This window comes from Camelus bactrianus, chromosome X (genome assembly GCF_048773025.1).
Source record: "Camelus bactrianus isolate YW-2024 breed Bactrian camel chromosome X, ASM4877302v1, whole genome shotgun sequence".
Taxonomy (NCBI): domain Eukaryota; kingdom Metazoa; phylum Chordata; class Mammalia; order Artiodactyla; family Camelidae; genus Camelus; species Camelus bactrianus.
The window spans coordinates 68247637-68269643 of NC_133575.1; the positions used below are offsets into that span (position 1 = coordinate 68247637).

At 34.9% G+C, this 22007-nt stretch overlaps 1 protein-coding gene across 4 annotated transcripts in view; it reads left to right on the forward strand.

Annotated features, from left to right (window-relative positions):
* Positions 1-22007, forward strand: part of APOOL (apolipoprotein O like) — a 64246-nt gene that overhangs the window by 12125 nt on the left and 30114 nt on the right. Inside the window, exon 1 of one of the 4 annotated variants that reach the window (XM_074360035.1) lies at positions 20335-20358. The exons of the other annotated variants lie outside the window; for them this stretch is intronic. The gene's annotated coding sequence lies outside the window, so the exon portion shown is untranslated. Of the gene's footprint in view, positions 1-20334; positions 20359-22007 lie in introns of those variants that run through there. 4 annotated transcript variants of the gene reach the window in all.

Here is a 22007-nt window from a genome sequence, read left to right on the forward strand (position 1 = left end):
TGGAATATTCTTTTCCATCATTTCACTCTCAATCTATATGTGTCCTTCTCCCTATAGTGGGTCTCTTGTATGCAGCATATTGAAGGTTCTTGCTTTATTATCCAGTCTGCTACTCTATGTCTTTTTATTGGAGCATTTAGTCCATTAACATTTACAATAATTAATGATAGATGTATGTTTATTGCTATTTTGAACTTACCTTTGCAGTTGAATTTGTATTTCCTCTTTGTTCCTTTCTTCTTCCTTTTGTGGTTTGGTAATTTTCCTTTTTATTATCTTGGATTTTATTTAGTTTTTGTGACTCACTTGTAGTTACCTTTTTTGTAAGTCTATTAACCCATTACTATAACTGTTTGTATTAAACAGATAGTAATATAAGCTCAAACCCATGCTACCAAGAACAAAAATTTTAAAAAGAAAAATTAATACTCTATATTTTCTTGCTTCCCTCTCCCACTCTTAATGACTTACATGTCTTCTTTTACAATTTCGTGTTTATTTTATTTGTAATTCATGAGTTAACACCTTTCCAGTTATGAGTTTCTCATTTCTGTAGCATCTTGCTGCTTTTCTATTTAGAGTAGACCTTTCAGTATTTCTTTTATCATGGGTTTAGTGTTGCTAAACTCTTGTAGTTTTTGCTTGTCTGTGAAATTCTTTATGTCTCCTTCTATCCTAAAGGATAACCTTGCTGGATAAAGTATCCTAGGCTGCATCATTTTTTCATTCAGGACTTTGAACATATCTTGTCACTCCCTTCTGGCCTGTAGTGTTTGTGTAGAGAAAGCAGCTGAGAGCCTTATGGGGGTTCCCTTGGAACTCATTGTTTGTTTTTTTCTTGCTACCTTTCGGATCATTTCTTTATCCTTGACTCTGGCTATCTTGATTATGATATATCTTGGTGTGGGTGGTGCTGCTTTGTTGCTACCTAGTGGAGGGTAGAAGTCTAGGTTCCCTGGTCAGTCTCTGTTGACACCCAAGGAGGGAAGGGTCCCCTTGTTATTTCTGGGCAAGATTGGTGGTTTAAATCTCCCACTGGGCTTCTGCTCTTACTTCCCTGTCTGGGAGGTATAGGAGTACCTCATTAGTGCTCCCCACTTATGAGCACTGTTGGGGCAGGGAAGTGACTTTGTTACTACTTAATGATAGTGAAAATCCTGACTCTTCACTAGGCCTTCTCAGTACCACCTTAGTGCCAAAGAGGAGGGGTTGCCTCATTACCAACAGGTGATATTGAATATTCTGGTTCCCTGCATGTCTCCACTAATATCTAGGGGGTGGGTGGGGGGCAGAACTAATTACCACCTGGCAGGGATGAAAGTTCCACCTTTTTTAATACCACCTTTGTGGGATGGTCAGTGTTAGAATGACTTATTTCTCCCTAGTCAGAGTGGAAGTCTAGGCTCTTCCCTCAGCCTTTGTTTTTGCGGGTGGGTTTTTGGCCTTAGGTATGTTTGTGGTGTTCTGCTGTAGTAGAGTGGCTGTTGTTTAAAAGCTTTGTGCCTTGCTAGACCGCCCCTTTCCTGGTCTTTCGGCTAGAGAGAGAAGGCTTTTCTTGAGTCTTTGTGTTCACTGGTTGCCATTTCTGTGTTTCTGGCTTCTCTAGCACCCAGTCTAAGACATATGAGACACAGAAAACCCAGAGATCTCACTGCCATATCATTCCTCAGGTTCTGAGATCCCTCACTGATCTGCCATCTTCTCTCCACCATTTAGAGTCTTTATGCACTTATTTTCTTTATAATATCCAGGGTTTTGAGCACTACTCAGTGGAAGGAATTGGGAAAAGTATATTAACTTTATCATTCCAGAAGTAGAAGTCCTCCATCTTATCCTATTATCATCCTGTACTGGTGGTATATTTGCCTGACTCCCACACTAGAGATTTTACAATACTTGAGGGCAGGAACAATGTCTTTGCGTATTTATACCCATCATGGTCTAAGAGGGCACCTGCCTGGGGCGTAGTGTTTGTTTAGGAAGTGTTTTTTGACTGAGTTGACACTTTGAATAACTTTTAGACTTATTGCCCTTAGGAACAAAGTATCCTGGTTGGAGAAATATTAATTAATAGTCCAGAATAGTACGTGGTTAAATTTTAAATCATCCCAGACCTTTATAGACTGGACAGTTTATATCCTTGTAGGTAAAAAAAATTTGAAATACCTTAAAATGAGGATGTGTTCCTTATCTTTGCCCCCTAAATAGAATAGATCAATTCCTCTCTGTGTCCCCATTGTACACACCTCTGTTATACTGCTTATAACTATATATTCCATTTATTTATGTTTTTCTCCCTCGTTAAACTGAGAGTTTCCTTAGAAACGAGGACCATGTTGTATTCATATTTGTATTTAAGTCTCTCAGGCTCCTGAGATATAGTATACAGTAGACACTTGAATGGTTGTTGAATGAATGAATGAGTGCGTTCTGTGACACCCATATACACAAATATAAGATTAAAATTTTTATGTTTAAGTATTTAAATATATGTAGAGGGAAATTTATCATAATTATAGATTTTAGAATATATTAATTGCTAAAGAGGGTAATGTTAACATGATCTATATTCATGCATTTTTTCAGAACTTCATTGGAAAAAATGTACTTTAAAACTGACTTTTGCTAGTGACCTGAAGTTTGAACCTTTATTCATATTTATTGATAATATTTCTGCAGGTCAGAAGAAATATTTGAATAAATAATGGCTGAGAATTTTCCAAAAATAATGACATACATCAAATCACAGATCCAAGTTGCGGAGAGAACCTCATGTAAAATCAGTTACACATACACACACACACACACACACACACATAAGCTCATCCCACTCCCCTGTACACATCATTTTCATACTGCTGTAAAATAAGAGAAAATATAGGAAAAAGCCAGAGAAGAAAGACACATTACCTAAAACGAAACAGAGGTGAGACTTACAGCATATTTCTCAGAAAGTACACAAACTAGATAATGTTTCTGGAGGAGACTATTCTTTGTGATTGCAGCTGTGACTCAGAGTTGTTAAATTATACTTCTTACTTGCTTTTCTTTTGAACAGCTGAGGGCTTCTCATCTTTAAAAACAAAAACAACGCCCAAATCCAAAATCCACACTGTATATTGGTGAAGGAAATGTTTAATTGTACTGTATACTGGATTTTATATCATGGTAATCATAATTCAGCTTCCTTATCTTCAAACCGATGCATATAATCACTTTTTTTTAGGACTGTAGCTTTAATACCACTCCAAGATAGGGTGTTTGATTTGTCCTGAATCTCTGTTATTAATTTGTACTTAGGAATTCCTTATTGCATTAGAGCCCGAATTATCTCAGGATTCTAGCTACATAAAATGCCTCAAGTTCTGTTCAAGAGCTTAATAGAATTGATTACACACCAAGTACAGTCCAAATGCACACAAATTCTATGACATTATTTCTACTCTAAAGGAACTTACAATTTTGTTGACAAAAAAGGACATATCCCTATGCAATGGATAATATTATAAGATAGCATATATTTGAATATTATAAACTATAATATATGTAATAAATCCTTAGCAATTCAATAAGTGACCAATATATAATAGTTTAAGGCCTCTCAGACCTTGAATTATAGTATTTAGATTACCAAGAATGAAGCAGTTAGCTTGTCAGCCGTGGCTTTGTGTTGAACATTGTCATATGTTCCAGGAACTTAAAGCAATTTGGCTGGCTAAATCAGAAAGGTTAATTTGGGGTTACTTATAGAATATAAGATTGGATTAGAAACAGGAAGAAGGTGGAGTGTTTGAGTGCTAGGATAAGTTGGAATTTTATTTTGAAGGCAGCAAGAAGCCATTGAAACAAATCCAAAGTGATTTATGATTTTTTTAGTTTAATGTAAAACATTACAGATGTGCAAAGAGGTATTAATGAACACTGCAAATGCAGTTGAAACCTCCTGTGTATCCCTCCAGCTCTGATCTCATCCCCCTTGCTCCCTGAACTCACCATAACCACTCTCCTCGTTTTTGTATTTAATATTGCTATGTGTGTTTTTAGACTTCTACTATATCTGCGTTCCTAAACTTTATACACTATTGTTTTGTACGTTTTTAAGCATTCTATAAATTGTATTTATGCTGCTTATATTCTTCCACAACTTGTTTTTATCACAACGCTGTTTGTGATATTTATTCATGTTTATATGTATAGCTTTAGTTATTCATTTTCACTGTGTGTAGTATTCTGTTGTATGAATATACCATACTCATTTCTCTGTTCTCTTAATAGATGTTGTGGTCACTTCCTCCACTCCTTTTTCTGTTACAAATAAGGCTGCTATGAACAATGATATGCAAGTCTCTTTGGACTAATGTGAGAGTTTCCCTGCTCTACCTGCTGTATGACTTTGGGCAAATCACTTAACCTGTCTAAACCTTAGTTTTCTTGTCTGAACAATTAGGATAAAAATAGTATTCATTTCATAGGGTTTTATACTAGGAAATGCAAATAGGTAATATATGATGTGTATAATACTATGCCTAGGCTATAACAAATGTCCAGTATTTTCTATCTGCTGTTGTTTTTATTAGTATTCAAAAGACTCTTTATATTCCCAGCACCTAGTACAATGCTGTATTTCTTCTGATCTTCAGATCCCAATTTAAGTCACACATCCTTCGTGCCAGTGGACAGATAAGCTGTTTCTTGTGACAGTGAACATCAGAAGTCTCAAGCAAGTAGAATAGGAATTTGATGTGTTATCTTATCAAATTTTTATTAAAATGAATACATATTTACAGCCTTATTTCTTCTTAGACTTATTTTGATTTCTTTCAGACCCTTGATGGTTATTCATGATGTTTTCAATGACAGAAGTCATCTTTAAAAGTATAAAGTGTAATGTGTTTATTTGATTGCCATGCCCTTTATGTGTAAAATGTTCTCCTTTCTCTCTCTGTCATTCAAAGCCACTAAGTTAGAAATTTGAATGCAGAGGTTATTGCAGAGATTGTTTACTCAAAACCTATCCTGTGAATTATGACTTAAGAAGTTTCTTGAAGAATAATGCAGATTGAAGGAGGTAAAGTTCTAGTAGAGTGGGGATGAGATTACCATTTTCATTGATCATCTGTGAAAGCCTAACTGTTAAGAGTGTAAATTGAGGCATGCCAGAGTCTCAAACCTTTGAGGACTGAGATGCTGGAGGCTTTATAGTTTGTGGCTGTTTTACCCCTAAAGCTCTTCCACACATTCTTTATTTTTGATCTCAGTATTTCAGTCCTTTGAAATAGACTGTTTGAGATGCTGACATGGAAAGCCCGAATTGTACAGATACATTTTTGTAGTTTGATTATTGTTCTTCAGTACCGCTATCTTTTTCGAGAGTCTTAGGAGAAAATACAGGAAGAGTTTTTAGATTTCCTATTTCAGCCAAGTATCTACTTTTCAGGTACCAGTATAATAAATAATGCCATAGCTGATGGACTCGGCTGTTCTTGGTAGATGTAATGATAGTTTATTCTCTTAGAGATGATTCATCCACTCATTATTTTCTGAAGAAAATAAGCACTATGATGTATACGGATCCTCTGTTAGTGACTCACTGGTGATTACTTTAAAAGAAGGCATCCTTGTGTAAGACTTATGTTGCTGTCAAAAAATAACTCTTAGGCTATAGCTACAAAATGAAGCATTAGCACCTTTTCTTGTTCCAATTTTCGTCAGAAAAAAAGATACGATAGTTTCTGTTAAAGCAGAAGATGAATTTAGTGGCAGTTGCCATTGTCAGAACTTTACTACCCTTGGAAAGTAGTACAGGGGACCCAGTGGTGCATTCCACAAGTCTAATGGGAAATTAAAATATGCTTTTATTGGCAAGAGTGGCTGGACCTGTGCTACATAACCCAAAGGAGTGGAACCAGGACCAGTGAAAATTACATGGATATGTGTTTCAGTTCAGTCTGTGGAAGAACTTTCTCATAGAGCTGTGAAAAGATGGAATGATCTACTAGTGGAGTTTCCCCTTACTGAAGGAGGTCATACATAGACTGTAATGTCACTTGGTGGTGTGTTATAGAAGGGATTCTATCATCAGAGGAATGGTCAGACCAGAAGATACCTAAGGTCGTCCCTTTGCATTCTGAGACCAAAACGCTAGTACAAAGAAGGTGATATGCCTGAAACACAGCCCTATATTTTGAAACCAATCTCTCTTTTACCATTTTAAGTTGAGTTCAATAATCATTAGTTTATTCAGGTGCAGTGCTTGATCTTTCTTGTCAATTTATGTTCCATCTCCTACCTGATATTTCAAAAGAGGGTAAACTTCCTGAGTTTTATAGCTATGCCCCTTGTTTGTTTTCCTCAGGACTGTTTGCACTTCAGGTCTGTGGACAAAGGAAATCATCCAGAAAGAACAGGACTGATGCAGTCAGTTACAGTCTTCCCTCCCTTTCTGATAAGCCAAGCTATTAGCCCTTTAGATCTACCAAGGAAAAGAAAGGGCGAAAGAAGGAAAAGTAGGAAATGGAGGTAAAATAATGATTGAAAAATAATTGGAACAAATAGTTGCTGAAAAAAATTAAAGTGTGGGAGAAAGAGATGAGAAGAAAGAGCAAAAAGTGAGAGCAACTGGAGATGAGTAAGCTACTTTTTCTTTTACCAGGGATGGCAGACTATAACTTCCTCTCTTCCTCACCCAAGTCTAGTGATCTAGAATCATAAACGCCCCTGTGGTGAAGAGATTTTCCCTGTGAACAGCTCCTCAGGCACCAGTCCCACACTGAAAGGGAGACTTAATTTTCATACCTTTCCAACTCCCTCCATTTCTGAATGTTTTGACCTCCAAAAAATGAGGCCTTTTAAAAACTGTATTTAAGCAATTATGGTATAAAAAATTTTTTTCCCTAAGGGATGCCTTAAACAAGGTATTATTGACTATTCTAGCTAAAAATGCATCAGGCAGAAAGTATTATATTTTAAGGTATTTATTTGATATAGTATAATAATCACCGCATTAAATTAACCAAGAAATTTTGTCATGGCACGTGCAAAGAAAAATGTTGTTTCTAGCAAGAAAGAATCAGGCTTGTTGTCCACTTACAGTCTTTAGAAGGTTGAAATTTAGTTTAAGAATGTGTTATAAGAACACTACCTTCCATTTATCTAGCAAAAGAGAGTTTATAAAAATTTTACCGTCTATCATAGTATTTGATTTTTAGAACATTCCTATGAGAATTTGAAGTAAGAAGACATATGTTCTCTAAGGCATGTATACATGTATCAGAATAAGATGTATTTGTGATAAATTTTAGTTGTGGTGGGGTTAGATTAATTGGGTCCTCAAATGCTTCAGAGAGTATGGTGGGGTGTGCAAGCATATGCAGAATTTTGAGAATGACAACATTTAGGGGGACCATAGTGCATAACTTTCATTGGATTCTTGAAAAATTAAGACCATTAATCTTAAAATTTCAGATTAGCTTTAGGACCTTTATCATTTGCCTCCACAAATACTTGGTACATAGGTATTCAATATATGTTACATAGAAAAACTAGCTAGATTACCTATATACACTCCCTTATTTAAACCTGTGAATTATTTTATTATCTTTTTTTGAGGTCTTTAGTCCTCCAAATTCCTTTGGATACAGAAGTATAAGACTACTTACAATGAACCTACATTTTAATTAAAAAATAGGCTACATATTTCTTAAAGGTAACTAATAATATAACATGTTTGTTTAATGCCAGATTAGTGTTTCACACAAATAAGAGCTTAATGAATTCAGAGCGATGGCTATGAGTGAGCTAACAGGACTTGAGCTAGACCTTCAGTGAAGGGGGTTTAGGTAAGTGTATTCATTCAACAAATATTTTTTGAGGTCCTGCTATGTGCCAGGCACTGTTAGGTGTAGGAGAGGGGAAGACATTCCAACAGGGGAAATGAAGGGAGTGAAGGCACTGAGGGAGGAATGTGCTTGCCATGTTTGGGCCTAGGAAGATTAATTCAGCTAGAACTAGAGGGCCTAACAGGACATTTGTTCCATCAGACATTTGGTTTATAAGACATTTGGACAACACCAAAAGGTCCTTGAAATTTGGTCCTATCTAAAATGCCCATGCACGTATTTGATCCATGCCAAATGGTTTTGGACAGGACCAAATATCAAAGACCTTTTGGCCTGGACCGTATGTCTTATGGACATTTTGGACAAGACCGAATATCTGCTAACCCCAGAAGTTAGATAGAAAGGGATAGACTAAGGTGGTTTATTTGTTGAGCTGGGAAAATAAAGCAATATTTTAGAAAGATTAATTGTGTTTCCTGTATAGTTTATTTAATCCTATTTTGAACTTCAGTCACAACTGAATTCTGAATTGACAACCCTTTGAACATCATCTCTTACTGGAGTGTTACTGTTCTCAAGTAAATAGAATGCTCTCAATATTCCTTTCCCACATCCCTACAACGTACGTGTTTTTTAAAATTTAGTTACTGATTTTGACAATAAGTATTTGTCTGACCCTGATTACCATAAACTGACTGAAGTTGAATTATCCCTATCTGTCTTGTTATTTCTGGAGGATTTCCTTTTTTATTGAAGTATAGTTGATTTACAAAGTTGTGTTAGTTTCTGGTATTCGGCATAGTGATTCAGTTATGAGGTTCTTTCTCATATTCTTTGTCATTATAGGTTATTACAAGCTATTTAATATAGTTCCCTGTGCTATAGGACCTTGTTGTCTATCTGTTCTGTATATAGTAATTTGTATCTGCTAATCCCAAATTCCTAATTTATCCCTCCTCCCACCCCGCCTTTTCCTCTTTGGTAACCATTAGTTTGTTTCCTGCATCTGTGAGTCTGTTTCTGTTTTGTAAATAAGTTCATATGTGTCATTTTCTTAGATTCCACATATAAGTGATAGCTGGAGGATTTTTAAATGTTTATTTGTGTAACTGCTATATTCCCTATTTTGTTTTTAATTTTCTACTTAAATTTTTATTTATCGAAGATAAACTTTTGACATTTTTTCAATTGGTACTTAGTAATAATTACATCACAATTATTGAGTGTTCATAAATTCCAAAATAATTTTGTTCTTTCATGCAACATCATAATTAAAACACTTGGCACTTCAAATGCTTTAACATCAACATTCTGTAATTTGATAATACAGTAAAAACCATATCTATCCAAGCCACGCTGAAGTGGGCAGTTATTTGTTTTGGCTAATTTGAGATTGTCGTTTTAAGTGCTAGAGCTTTAATTTTGATAAAGATTGTAGCTCAAGTGTAGCATGTACTTCCCATCTATCTTAAGCCAGAGAGTTTAACCCATTCTTCACCATTAATTAGGTATGTTCATTATTTAATTTTGCCAACTGTAATATGCTGTAGCTGTTATTCTTAATGAAGATGAAAATGTACATAGTTTATGATATGAACACAGAAATAGCCTTAGAATATGCTATCTTGAAACGCTTCTGGTGTCATTTTCTTTTTTCCCATAAATGTGAAATAAAATAGACGCAACTTCTTAGCTTTGTGGGCAATGTCACATGCTCAATAAATAAAGGCAGTGTTTTTCCAAGTGTTTTTCTGCCTGCCTAAGTTCACTGGTGATTCTTGTGTCCTTTCACTTGTCTGCCGCATTCAAAATACTCTGTATGCTTTCTCCACCGTTAACATAAAATCTGATGCATAGTAGGCATTCAAAGAATATTTACCTCTTTCCTGTTACTAATGTATTAATGAGTATTATTTTGTCAGCACATTCATCTTCATATTATTTCACTTTTACAGATGTGCTACAAGTCACTACTTTCTCTTTGATATTTAATTTCCAAAAAAAAGGCCATAACCTATGCACCATTTAAAATGCCATTTTTCATATAGGTAGTAGAGCAGAGAGATGGAAGAACCTGGGTTTTGATAAGTTACTGCATCAATCCTAAAGTTCTGTCTACTTCTAGACTTCCTATTACATGGGAGAATAGGGTTTTGTCATTGTTGAAGCCAGTTTGAGTTAGGGATTCCAAAACTTTAGCCAAAACCACCCTAAACCCACAATATTGGATTGTTGTGAAGACTGAAAGATTCAACATATGTAAAGCACCTGGCACATAGTAAGTACTCCTTAACACAGAACATTATGTCTTCAGGGATCCCTTATGTGCTCAGGGACATTATATTAAGACATAAGACAGGTACCACTACCACATTGTTGAGCTGTTGCATCACCCACTTTTAATTTCATTGCTGATTCTCTTTCTTTCCCAGCTATAGTGTGTGCCTCTGCTACTATCTTTGATTTCTTCTTTTATTCTTTCTTGTCTCTTACATTTCTTGTTACTTCTTCCACTTCTTAGCTTTTGTATGATAAATCTAGCCTTTTATAAACACAACTAACCAACTGGAATCCCTTGCCTGTAATGCTCAGCTCTCTGGTTCTTCTCCCTTTTTGTTGGTTACTGGATGTTGAAGGACAGCTTTTTGGCCACAAGAGATTCTAAAATATGAGGCCTTATCTCTTTTTCCCCTTCCCAGATTTTAAAACTCCTCTAAATGCTGAAAAGTTTTAGGAGCAAAGGTCATACTGTACCTAATAATAATCATGATTTATGAAAGAGAGATTTTCAAAGGCCACAGGAAAATTAATCTCCTTACTTTAGAGTCACACTATTTTTCTTAGTCAGCTCCAGCTGCTATCAAAATACCATAGTTTGGGTGGTTTAAACAGCAGACATTTATTTCTCACAGTTCTGGCAGCTGGGAAGTCCAAGATCATGGTGCCAGCAGATTTGGTTCTTGAAGGCTCTCTTCATGAGTTGCAGACTGCCACCATCGAGCTATATGCTCACATGATGTCTTCGTTGTGCACACTGTAGGGGGGAGGGAGCTCTCATGTAAGGACACTAATCTCATTATGGGGGCTCCACCCCTGTGACTTCTTCTAATCACATCCTAAAGCCCCCTACCTCCTAATACAATCACATTAAGGGTTAGGGCATCAACATATGAATTTGGGGGGATACAAAAATTCAATCCATAATACCATGTATATTTTTAAATTTTAAAAATCAAGTTTGGTGTCATCAGGAAAAAAATATCTTTTCTTTCTGAGTGTCTCCCCACCACCCCCTTTATTTCACTTTGGGACTGCATTTGATCATCATATGTCCCCACAGTGTTTTTAGTCTAGAAGTAATAAAACTGCTATTCAGGCCATTTTCTTCCTCTCTTGGGTTGGCCTGGCCCCAATTCTCTGGGGTGTACTATATTTTACTACCTTTTTACTTTACTAATCAAATCTTCTATTTATATATAAAAAAAACCTCTGCTATTCAAATATCTTATAGGTACTATTTTCGAAAAACACTAGGTGATAGTGGATAACTATCATACAGAGCAGGCTTAAGTTTATAGTACAGATAACATGCTTCAGGATTTTTCCCAGATGGTATTTTTTTTAATTTTGTTTGTGGCAAAAATGTTAGTTTAGGGCTAAGGCAAAACAAGCAAATTCATGATTTGACTGTTTTCATATCAAATAAGCCAATAAATGGTTCTCTAATAGATCATGGGTTTATTTGTAGATTTTTGTTGATCATTAATAAATTAGACTGTATTTTATAAGCCTTGTGTTTCATACAGTAACAAATTTCAGATGAGAGACCTGTTTGAGGCATAAATCTGGCTTATTCCAAGTTTAAAGCTATGGAATAATATGTAATACATAAACAGAGAGATTATCTTGAATATGCTGATTGTTAACCCCTGCTCTAAGTTTTAACACTTCAGAAAAGTGGTAATGATTTGTAGGCCAAATGAAAATCTAAAGAATGGATAAAGAGGATAGGATTACTTCGTATTTTAAACTTTAGATCATACATTTGTCCAACGATAGGTTACTCTAACCTGATGATTTTCTATCATTAATTTATACTAAAACATGTACTTGATACAAGTCTGGGGCAAAGTGGCTACAACACTACTAAGATTTAGTCATTGTCTTTAAGGAAAATGCAATCTGTGGGGTTCAATATATAGAGTGAGAAAACAAATCTAATTAAAAGGTTAGGAAAGACTACATGAAGTGTGCCATATCTAAATAGTTCTTAAGAATGGCCAAGATTTAGTAAAGGGGGTATTCATAGTGGGTAATGACATGGAAACAGGCAACCAGTTGAGTTTAACTGCATCAGAGAATTCCTGAAGGAGAGTAGTGAACACAGACAACGATAGAAAAGTGATGAATTTACTCAGAGATGGGGCTTGGGAGGTGGGAGAATATCTTTTTCTTATGTTTATATTCCTAGTATCTGGCATAGTGTTTGACTAATCTTTGTTTAAAGAATGGGAAAATGGAAATAAAATGTATACAGTGGAACCTGGAACACATTTATAGATTTAGACCATCTTTTAGAACCATTCCTATAAAGGATAAAAATCTCTCATTTTCATATTTTCCTTTTACTTTCTTGAAAATGTGATGCCATTATACTCCTCTGCAGTGGTATAAACAGTATCCAGTTCTTCTGCTGTTTTTAGGACAGGATATATGCCCTAAATGGATGGATAGAGTTAAAACTGGTAGATTTGAAAGCAAAAATCATGTAAATGATTTAATCTTTTCTTTTTTATTGAGTAAATTTGACATGTAACCTTGTGTAAGTTTAAGGTGTATAGCATATTACTTTGATACATTTATATATTATAATATGATTGCTGTTATAGCAATATGTATCCAATTACATAATTATAGTACAGTATTATTGTCTGTATTCATTATACTGTGCATTAAATCATTAAATGGTTTATTTACTACTCAGTACAAGTTTTTGTTTTTATTTTTGTTTTTTTTAGGTTTTTGGTTTTTAGTTTTTAGTGCTTTGGTGGAGGGGAGGTAATTAGGTTTATTTATTTATTTATTTTTAATGAAAGTTCTGGGGATTGAACCCAGGACCTCATGCATGCTAAGCACACACTCTGCCACTGAGCTGTACCCTCCCTCTACTCCTTACAAGTTTGTACTCTTAGATACGATCAATCTTATTCCCCTTCCCACATCCCCTAGTAACTGCCATTTTACTTTCTGTTTTTTACAGGTTTGACGTTTTTAGATTCCACATATAAGTGATATCATACAGTACTTGTCTTTCTCTGTCTGACTTATCTCACTTAGTATAAGATGCTCAAAGTCTATCCATGTTGTTGCAAATGGCAGGATATCATTTTTGTGGCTGAATAATATTCCATTGTGAACATGTACCACATCTTTTTTATCTGTTCACCCATTGATGAGCTTTTGGATTGTTTCCATAATGCTACAATAAACATGGGAGTACATGTATCTCATCAAAATCTTAATCTCTTGTTTTTGATAGAAGCATAAAAAAAACCTAAAGGTTAGAGCTCTAAGGCAGTGCTGTCCAATAAAACTTCCTTCGATGATGGAAATGTTCTATTTCTGTGCTGTGCACTATGGTAGCCACTAGAGTCACATGTATCTATCTGTTGAGGCCTTGAAATGTGACTAAGGGGATGAAGGAACTGAATTTTCATTTTTTTTAATTTTAGTTAATTGATATATAAATTTAAATAGCACATGTGGATATTGACTACCATATTGGATAGTGCAGTTCTAAAGCCCTAACAAGTTACCTCCTCAAGGTCTTTCATTTTACAAATCAAGAAATTTTGGCCCAGAGAGATGACATGACTAACTAGAGATTACCTGGTTGTTCAGGAATAAAGCTGGGACCAAACACAGTTGTTCTGATGGCCAAGTCAGTGGTATTACTAGATCTGAACACTTTGAAATTTAAATTGCTATTCAAGTTATAATTTTACTTTTATTCCATTTATTGTGTTTAGTAATAATTACCTATTTCTCCTATCCTTTCCACTGCTTCCTCTCCTTCACACACACCTACACTATCTCCATTAAAAAACAGGTGGGGGGGGGCCTTTAGGAAGACATATTCAAGTTCATTTATTTAAATAGGATGTAGTTTTTAATTGTGTATGTTTTTAAATGACTGTTATTTCTAAATTCTTGAAATCCCCTCCGGGGTCTTCACATTTAAGATGTTCAATGTCAATGTGACTATATAATCTAGAGTTTTATTTTAATATGAGGAAATTATTTTTTGGTGACTTCCCTTCTGGTTTTTAGAGAAGCAAAATGGCAATATCTTTTCTGTAGTAAATTATACACTTGGAAATTATCACTGAACTTTAAAACCATGCATTGTCAAAATTAGAAGGAACTTTAGACATCTTTCAGTGCAGCTTCCTTTCACAAATGGGCGGCCTGACATACAGTGAGGGGGCATTTACTTGTAAAAGGTGACATAGTGAATTATTAGCAGAGCCCAGACAGCTGTTCCAATTCACAGCCTGGTGTTTTTTCCATTATATCACGATTTCCTCTCAGATCTTCACAAATGAACAACTCAAACGACACTGCAGCAGATGAAGTTCTTTTAAGCTGCTAATGGCTATACTGAATTTTGATAACTAAGCTCAACTTGTAACAGCTCATTGGGTGCTGGAAATAGACCCACCAAGTTCTTCAGCCAAATATTTTTAAATTAAACTTATTGTTTCTATTATGTAGTTAGAAGAGTGTAGTAGACAGATGGGCATGTATATATTGGCTGGAAATTGAGATAAGTTTTTATAAGTGGGAATCAAGAATGCTACCATAGAATCATCAGTCTCAACTTTACCTATCTGAGTAAGATGTTGTTGAGCCAGATATTTCAAAGCAGTTTACACTTGCAGTATTGTAAGCACAATTGAATTTTCTTACAGATCTCAATTTGAAGGTCTAGCTGGCTGTTTGCATGGTGTAGTTGTTACATAGCTCTATTTCAATATGCCAGCATCTGCTAAGGCTTGTACCCACCCCCAGGTGTCAAAAATACGGTTACTTTTCCTTTGAGTGATGTGGAGAAATCATATTTATTTTTATGAATTATATTGGTCAAAGGTCAAATATTGTGATTTGGAATACTGTGGGGCCAAGATATAAAGCAGGCCAGACTGGTGACTGGAAGAATGAAAGGGAGCGTTTTACTTCAGTTTCCTGCAGCATTGCAGCTCTTCTAGCCTGCCACAGCATCTGCTGTCACTGTTAGACAGACATTTAAAATGCAGTGGTGGTGCTTCAGAGGTGAAAGATACACAGCTGTAAACTTCCCAGGCCCATGTGTCTCATGTTTAAATTTACGTGTCTGGAAGAGGCTCTCATCAATGCCAGGGAACTCATCTTGTCAACAAGTATATATTGTTCCCCTATTCCCAATGAGTTAACAGCCTACTTTGGGAGAAAATACTAACACCAGTGGCTAGCTTCAAGTGCAGTAAGAAGCTCAGGATAAATGTTGAGAGTGCTTATACAAATTGTAGATAGATTATGGAGAACCTAGAAAGTACAAAATGGTTTTAAACAGTGTGCTAGGAAAGGGAGGGCCAATTTATTTTCTTGAGTAGAGTAGTAATCTGACTGACAAAAGAATTATTTTGGTTTGACAGTGGAAATTACAGTTGGTTGGAATTAGATGAGAATGGAGTGGTGGCCATTGACTAGGAGGTTGATGATGACAGTAATGATGATGTAATAATAGTTACATGAGCCCTTTTTCTGTGCTTGTCACTGTGAAATAGCTAATATTACATGTGTGAAAATTGACACCCATTCACATCACCTGCCCAAAGCCATACCAGTAGTAAGTAGTAGAACTAGAATTTGAATCTGTCCTTTTCCCATTACTTTACCAAACAGATGGTAAGGGCCTGGTCTATGTTCATGGCCCTGTAGCACCTACTTGTATTGTAACACTCATCACTCTAGGCTCTTTTTGTATTATACATCTGTCTCCTCTGCTAGACTGTGATTCTTTGAGGACATGGATTATATCTTAATCGTCTTTTTAACCCCAGCACCTAATGTAATTGTACAGTAGGCACTTAACAATGTTTACAGAATCAAAGGATAGATAGTAAGGAGTAAACAAGAGACAAAAACAATAAACTACATCATTTTTGTACTTTAGAGTAACATTGGAATAATGAAGTTGGTAATAGAGTGCTTGCTTCTGTTCTTAGAAGCCTTTTATTGCTATTCCTACTAAACTGTCCTCATTTTAGCTAGTAAATACTGTTGAAAGATTATAATGATATGTATCCAGAGTTTCATAGGAATCTTTTAAAAAATTTTATTATAGAAAATTTCAAACATTTACAAAATTATAGAGAACAATGTGAAATATAATAATATAATGTAGCATAATATGTAAAACATAGTATATAAAATATAATATTACAAAATATAAACCTATCATCCAGCTTCAACAATTCCTGGCCAATCTTGTTCCACCTCTACCCCACCCCTGGATTATTTGAAGCAAATCCCAGACATATTTTGTCTATAAAAGTATCAATATATAGCACTTTAGAATGCTTTAAAAATATTATCACACCTAAAAATTAATAGTAATTCCTTAATATCTAATATCTAGTCAATGTTAAAATATCTGTGAATGTATCATAATTTTTTAAAGTTCATTTTTTTGATTCTGACTCTAATAGTATCCATATATTCCAATTTCTTGATTTTAAGTCTCTCAAGTTTTCCTCCATCTCTATTATTCATTAAAGAAATCGGATCATTTCATTAGCTGTATAGAGTTTCTGAATTCTTGAATTTTCATACTGAATTTCCATAGTTTTTAATGTATTTCTCTATCTTCTGTATTTCCTATATCATAATATCAGATAATGAACTGACCTCTTATTCAAATTCAGAGCTACAGAATCTTGCTTTAACTTCATCAATCTTTTATCTTTCTCCTATACTGAAAAAATCTAATCTTTAAAATGTCAGCATATTTAAATATCTTATCCTATAATATACACATAACAGTTTCATAACAAAATGCCAAAACTGCAACCAACAATATGATTATTAAGAAGTTTTAAGGTTGATTGGTTTGGTTTTTTTTTTTACATTTTTCATTGATTTATAATCACTTTACAATGTTGTGTCAAATTCCAGTGTTCAGCACAATTTTTCAGTCATCCATGGACATACACACACTCATTGTCACATTTTTTTCTTTGTGAGTTATCATAACATTTTGTGTATATTTCCCTGTGCTATACAGTATAATCTTGTTTATCTATTCTACAATTTTGAATCCCAGTCTATCCCTTCTCACCCTCCACCCCCCGGCAACCACAAGTCTGTATTCTCTGTCTATGAGTCTATTTCTGTCCTGTATTTATGCTTTGTTTTTGTTTGTTTGTTTGTTTTTGTTTTTTAGATTCCACATATGAGCGATCTCATATGGTATTTTTCTTTCTCTTTCTGGCTTACTTCACTTAGAATGACATTCTCCAGGAGCATCCATGTTGCTGCAAATGGCATTATGTTGTCGGTTTTTATGGCTGAGTAGTATTCCATTGTATATATATACCACATCTCCTTTATCCAGTCACCTGTTGAGGGACATTTAGGCTGTTTCCATGTTTTGGCTATTGTAAATAGTGCTGCTATGAACATTGGGGTGCAGGTGTCATCCTGAAGTAGGGTTCCTTCTGGCTACAAGCCCAGGAGTGGGATTCCTGAGTCATACGGTAAGTCTATTCCTAGTCTTTTGTGTAATCTCCACACTGTTTTCCACAGTGGCTGCACCAAACTGCATTCCCACCAGCAGTGTAGGAGGGTTCCCCTTTCTCCACAGCCTCTCCAGCATTTGTCATTTGTGGACTTTTGAATGATGGCCATTCTGACTGGTGTGAGGTGATACCTCATTGTAGTTTTGATTTGCATTTCTCTGATAATTAGTGATATTGAGCATTTTTTCATGTGCCTATTGATCATTTGTATGTCTTCCTTGGAGAATTGCTTGTTTAGGTCTTCTGCCTATTTTTGAATTGGGTTGTTTATTTTTTTCTTATTGAGTCGTATGAGCTGCTTATATATTCTGGAGATCAAGCCTTTGTCGGTTTCCAGACAGAAAATAAACAAGGCAACAGAGAAATTAAATAATACAATAGAAAAACTAGATTTGGTGGATATTTTCAGAGCATTACACCCCAAAAAAATAGGATATACATTCTTTTCAAGTGCACATGGAACATTTTCCAGGATCAATCATGTACTAGGGCACAAAAGAAACCTCAACAATTTTAAGAAGATAGAAATTATCTCAAGCATCTTTACTGACCACAATGCCATGAAACTGGAAATCAACAACAGAGAAGCAAAGGAGAGAAAAAGGAAAGCATGGAGATTAAACAATATGTTATTAAAAAACCAATGGGTCAATCAGGAAATCATGATTGGTTTGTTTTTTGATGTTCTCTTTGTACTTTGGGTATAGCCCATTAAAGATGGAAGGTCAATTACTTGGTTGTAAATTCACTTTGAATTGTTCCTGTCTGTGTGATCATTGCCTCTGCATTGTTTGTTTATTTCATTGTCCTTTTAGTTTTTAGGGCTCACTTTTTAAAATTTCCATTTTTGTTTTATACTTATCACAGGATTCTTAATTTAATAAGATAACTTTTACTACATGATGATACATCTCTAAAGCAGAATTATAATGATTAGGGCTGATTTTAAATTAGCATGTAATAAATATATACTCTTTATAATAAAATAGGTAACATAAATTCTTATAGAAGGGAACTTTAAATTTCATTTCTGTTATAAGGAAGAGAAGACAGATATATTTATGTTTTCATGTGAATTTGGAGCAGTTAATGCTCTGCCTTGTTTTTTCCAGCTCTCATATTATGAACGTGTCCCTTTTGTGGTCTAATTTGTGCTGTTTTCATTTTTATTTTTTTGGTGATGCTGCTATATAAAATGGCTCCATGCATAGTGCGTAAGTGCTATCTAGTGTTCTTAAGTACAAGAAATCTGTGCTATGCCTTAGGGAGAAAATATGTATGTTTAATAAACTTCATTTGGACATGAGTTATAGTGCTGTTGGCCACGAGTTCAATGTTAATGAATCAACAATACATGGTAAATAAGGTGTCTTTAAACAGAAACACATATGAAACAAGGTTATGTATTGATCAGTTGATGAAAATGTAACCAGATTGTCACAAGAAATTAACCCTATATTTTCCTTAGAAACAGTGGTTCAGTATTGGCTAAATCAGTGTTCATGGTGACTTTATGGAAAATAACTACTGCAAATGATGAAAATCAACTATATTTTGATTACAGAAGCACTTGGAAGGATTGAGTCTCATGGGGGAGTTAGCTGATGCTCATCTTCAGTCTTGGTATTTGTAAATCTCTGTATGATAGAATTATGTTCTAGGACCTGTTTGCTATCTTTAGGAGGAAGCTGTTTTTATCTCTCATTGATTTTAAACAAGACATTTATCATTCTGAATTGACAAGTCATTTATTTTGAAGTTACAAGTCATTTATTTTTAACTTAAAGTCTTACCTTGTGAAAACTAGGATTGCCTCTGACCACTTTTGATATTATTTAACTAGCAACCTTATGAACCTATAAATGTTTATAATACCCCCAAGCTCTGATGCTTTATAAATATCTTATTTGATTTTCTGAATCAGGTGTTGGCATTTCTTTTTCTGGAAAGGGACAGATGGTAAATATGTTAGACTTGTAGGACACATAAGGTCACCTATTCTTTGGTTTTTGTTTATTTTTGTTTTTACAAATTTTTATTTTATTTTTTTTAAAAAAAAGCATTTTTAGCTCAGAGTCCAGGCCAGATTTAGCCCAGAGCTGTAGTTTGCCAATCCACATTCTAAGTTTTTCAGTGTGATGTACAATCACCTGCCTCTCTGGATAGTGATGCCTTTTTCATTAGTAAAACCTGTGTTTGGAAAAGGCCTGAGTGTGCCAGTCTGCCTGTTTTCTTTTTTTTAAACATTTTTTTATTGAGTTATAGTCATTTTACAATGTTGTGTCAAATTCCAGTGTAGAGCACAATTTTTCAGTTATACATGAACATACATATATTCATTGTCACATTTTTTTCACTATGAGCTACCACAAGATCTTGTACACACTTCCCTGTGCTATACAGTATAATCTTGTTTATCTATTCTGCATATGCCTGTCAGCATCTACAAATTTTGAAATCCCAGTCTGTCCCTTCCCACCCCCCGCCCCCTTGGCAACCACAAGTTTGTATTCTATGTCTATGAGTTGGTTTCTGTTTTGTATTTATGTTCTTTTTTTTTTTTTTTTTTTTTAGATTCCACATGTGAGCGATCTCATATGGTATTCTTCTTTCTCTTTCTGGCTTACTTCACTTAGAATGACATTCTCCAGGAGCATCCATGTTGCTGCAAATGGCATTAGGTTGTCAGTTTTTATGGCTGAATACTATTCCATTGTATAAATATACTACCTCTTCTTTATCCAGTCATCTGTTGATGGACATTTAGGCTGTTTCCATGTCTTAGCTATTGTAAATAGTGCTGCTATGAACAATGGGGTGCAGGTGTCTTTTTGAAGTAGACTTCCTTCTGGATATATGCCCAGGAGCGAGATTCCTGGGTATATGGTTAAGTCTATTCCTAGTCTTTTAAGGAATCTCCATACTGTTTTCCACAGTGGCTGCACCAAACTGCATTCCCACCAGCAGTGTAGGAGGGTTCCCTTTTCTCCACAGCCTCTCCAGCATTTGTCATTTGTGGACTTTTGAATGATGGCCATTCTGACTGGTGTGAGGTGATACCTCTTTGTTGTTTTGATTTGCATTTCTCTGATAATTAGGTGATATTGAGCATGCCTGTTTTCTTTTGATCAAAATCTTGGCCTTTTTTGTTCAGAGGCAATAATATTTTTATTGTTATTATGGTCATCACCTTTTTTTTTCAGATATGTAACTTGAGACTCTAAGATAACCCTGTCCAGTAGAACTTCCCTCATGATGGAATTATTATATATCTGTGCTCTACAGTATGCTGTTGAGCACTTGAAATGGGGCTAATGTGAGTAAAGAACTAAATTTTTGAATTTTATTTATTTTTAATAAATCTAAATAACCAAATGCAGCTAGTAATTAGCAGTATAACTCTTAACATCTTAAGTAACTTGTCCAGATTTAGACAGTTAGTTCCACAACTGGTATTAAAAACCAGGTCTGTGCAACTCCTAAGCTTATGTTTTTTCCATTATGACACACTGCCTTATCAATAAAAGTCAAGGTGGATGGATGCTACCCTACGGAGTAGAAAATGTAGCAAAGATACTTAGATGTTTTTCAAGGTATATTGTATTAACTTTTTGGGCTGCTAGTTTAGTTAGTCAACCCACACTTTGGAGCACTGGATCATAATTATTAAGTAACACTTATGAGTTTATTTTATAGTCTTCTTCTTCTTCTCCTCCTCTGCCTCCTTCTTCTTATTGTTATTATTGTTATTACTACATTATGTGAAGTAAGATGACTATGCCCTGAGAACATTAGGATGTTGAAAATTTTTGAGATAGTAGCATACTTCAGAAGTGTTTTTCTTATATCTAGGGAGTAAGGTCTAATCCGGTATTTTAAAACAGCTTTTAAATATGTAAGAATTGACATCCTTCAAATAATCACTTTAGAGCTTTAGTAACAAAATTTTTTTTGCTACATAGGAAAGCATCCTTGCTGGCATCAGTTTTAATATTTTTTTATTGACACCTGACATAGGTATTGAGTGGAAATTTTGTTATTTCACTAGTGAATACCAACTGGGTATAAGAAATCAAAAGAGGTGTCTTTTGGGAAAGCTGGCCTAGATAAATCATTCTGTGATGCTGACGTATGTATTAGAGGGAGGCTTAATGGGGGAAAAACAGTGAACAAGATTTCTCTTACTAGTGTTGAGTCTTTATTTTAACATATATTTCTGGAGTCTCAATCTAAATCAGAGTTGTGCCTCATTTAAACAGGAAATTGCTTAGCTAGTGCCTGTAATTTCCTTATTCTGCCCAGAAATAGTGAAAAATATGTCAGAAATGAA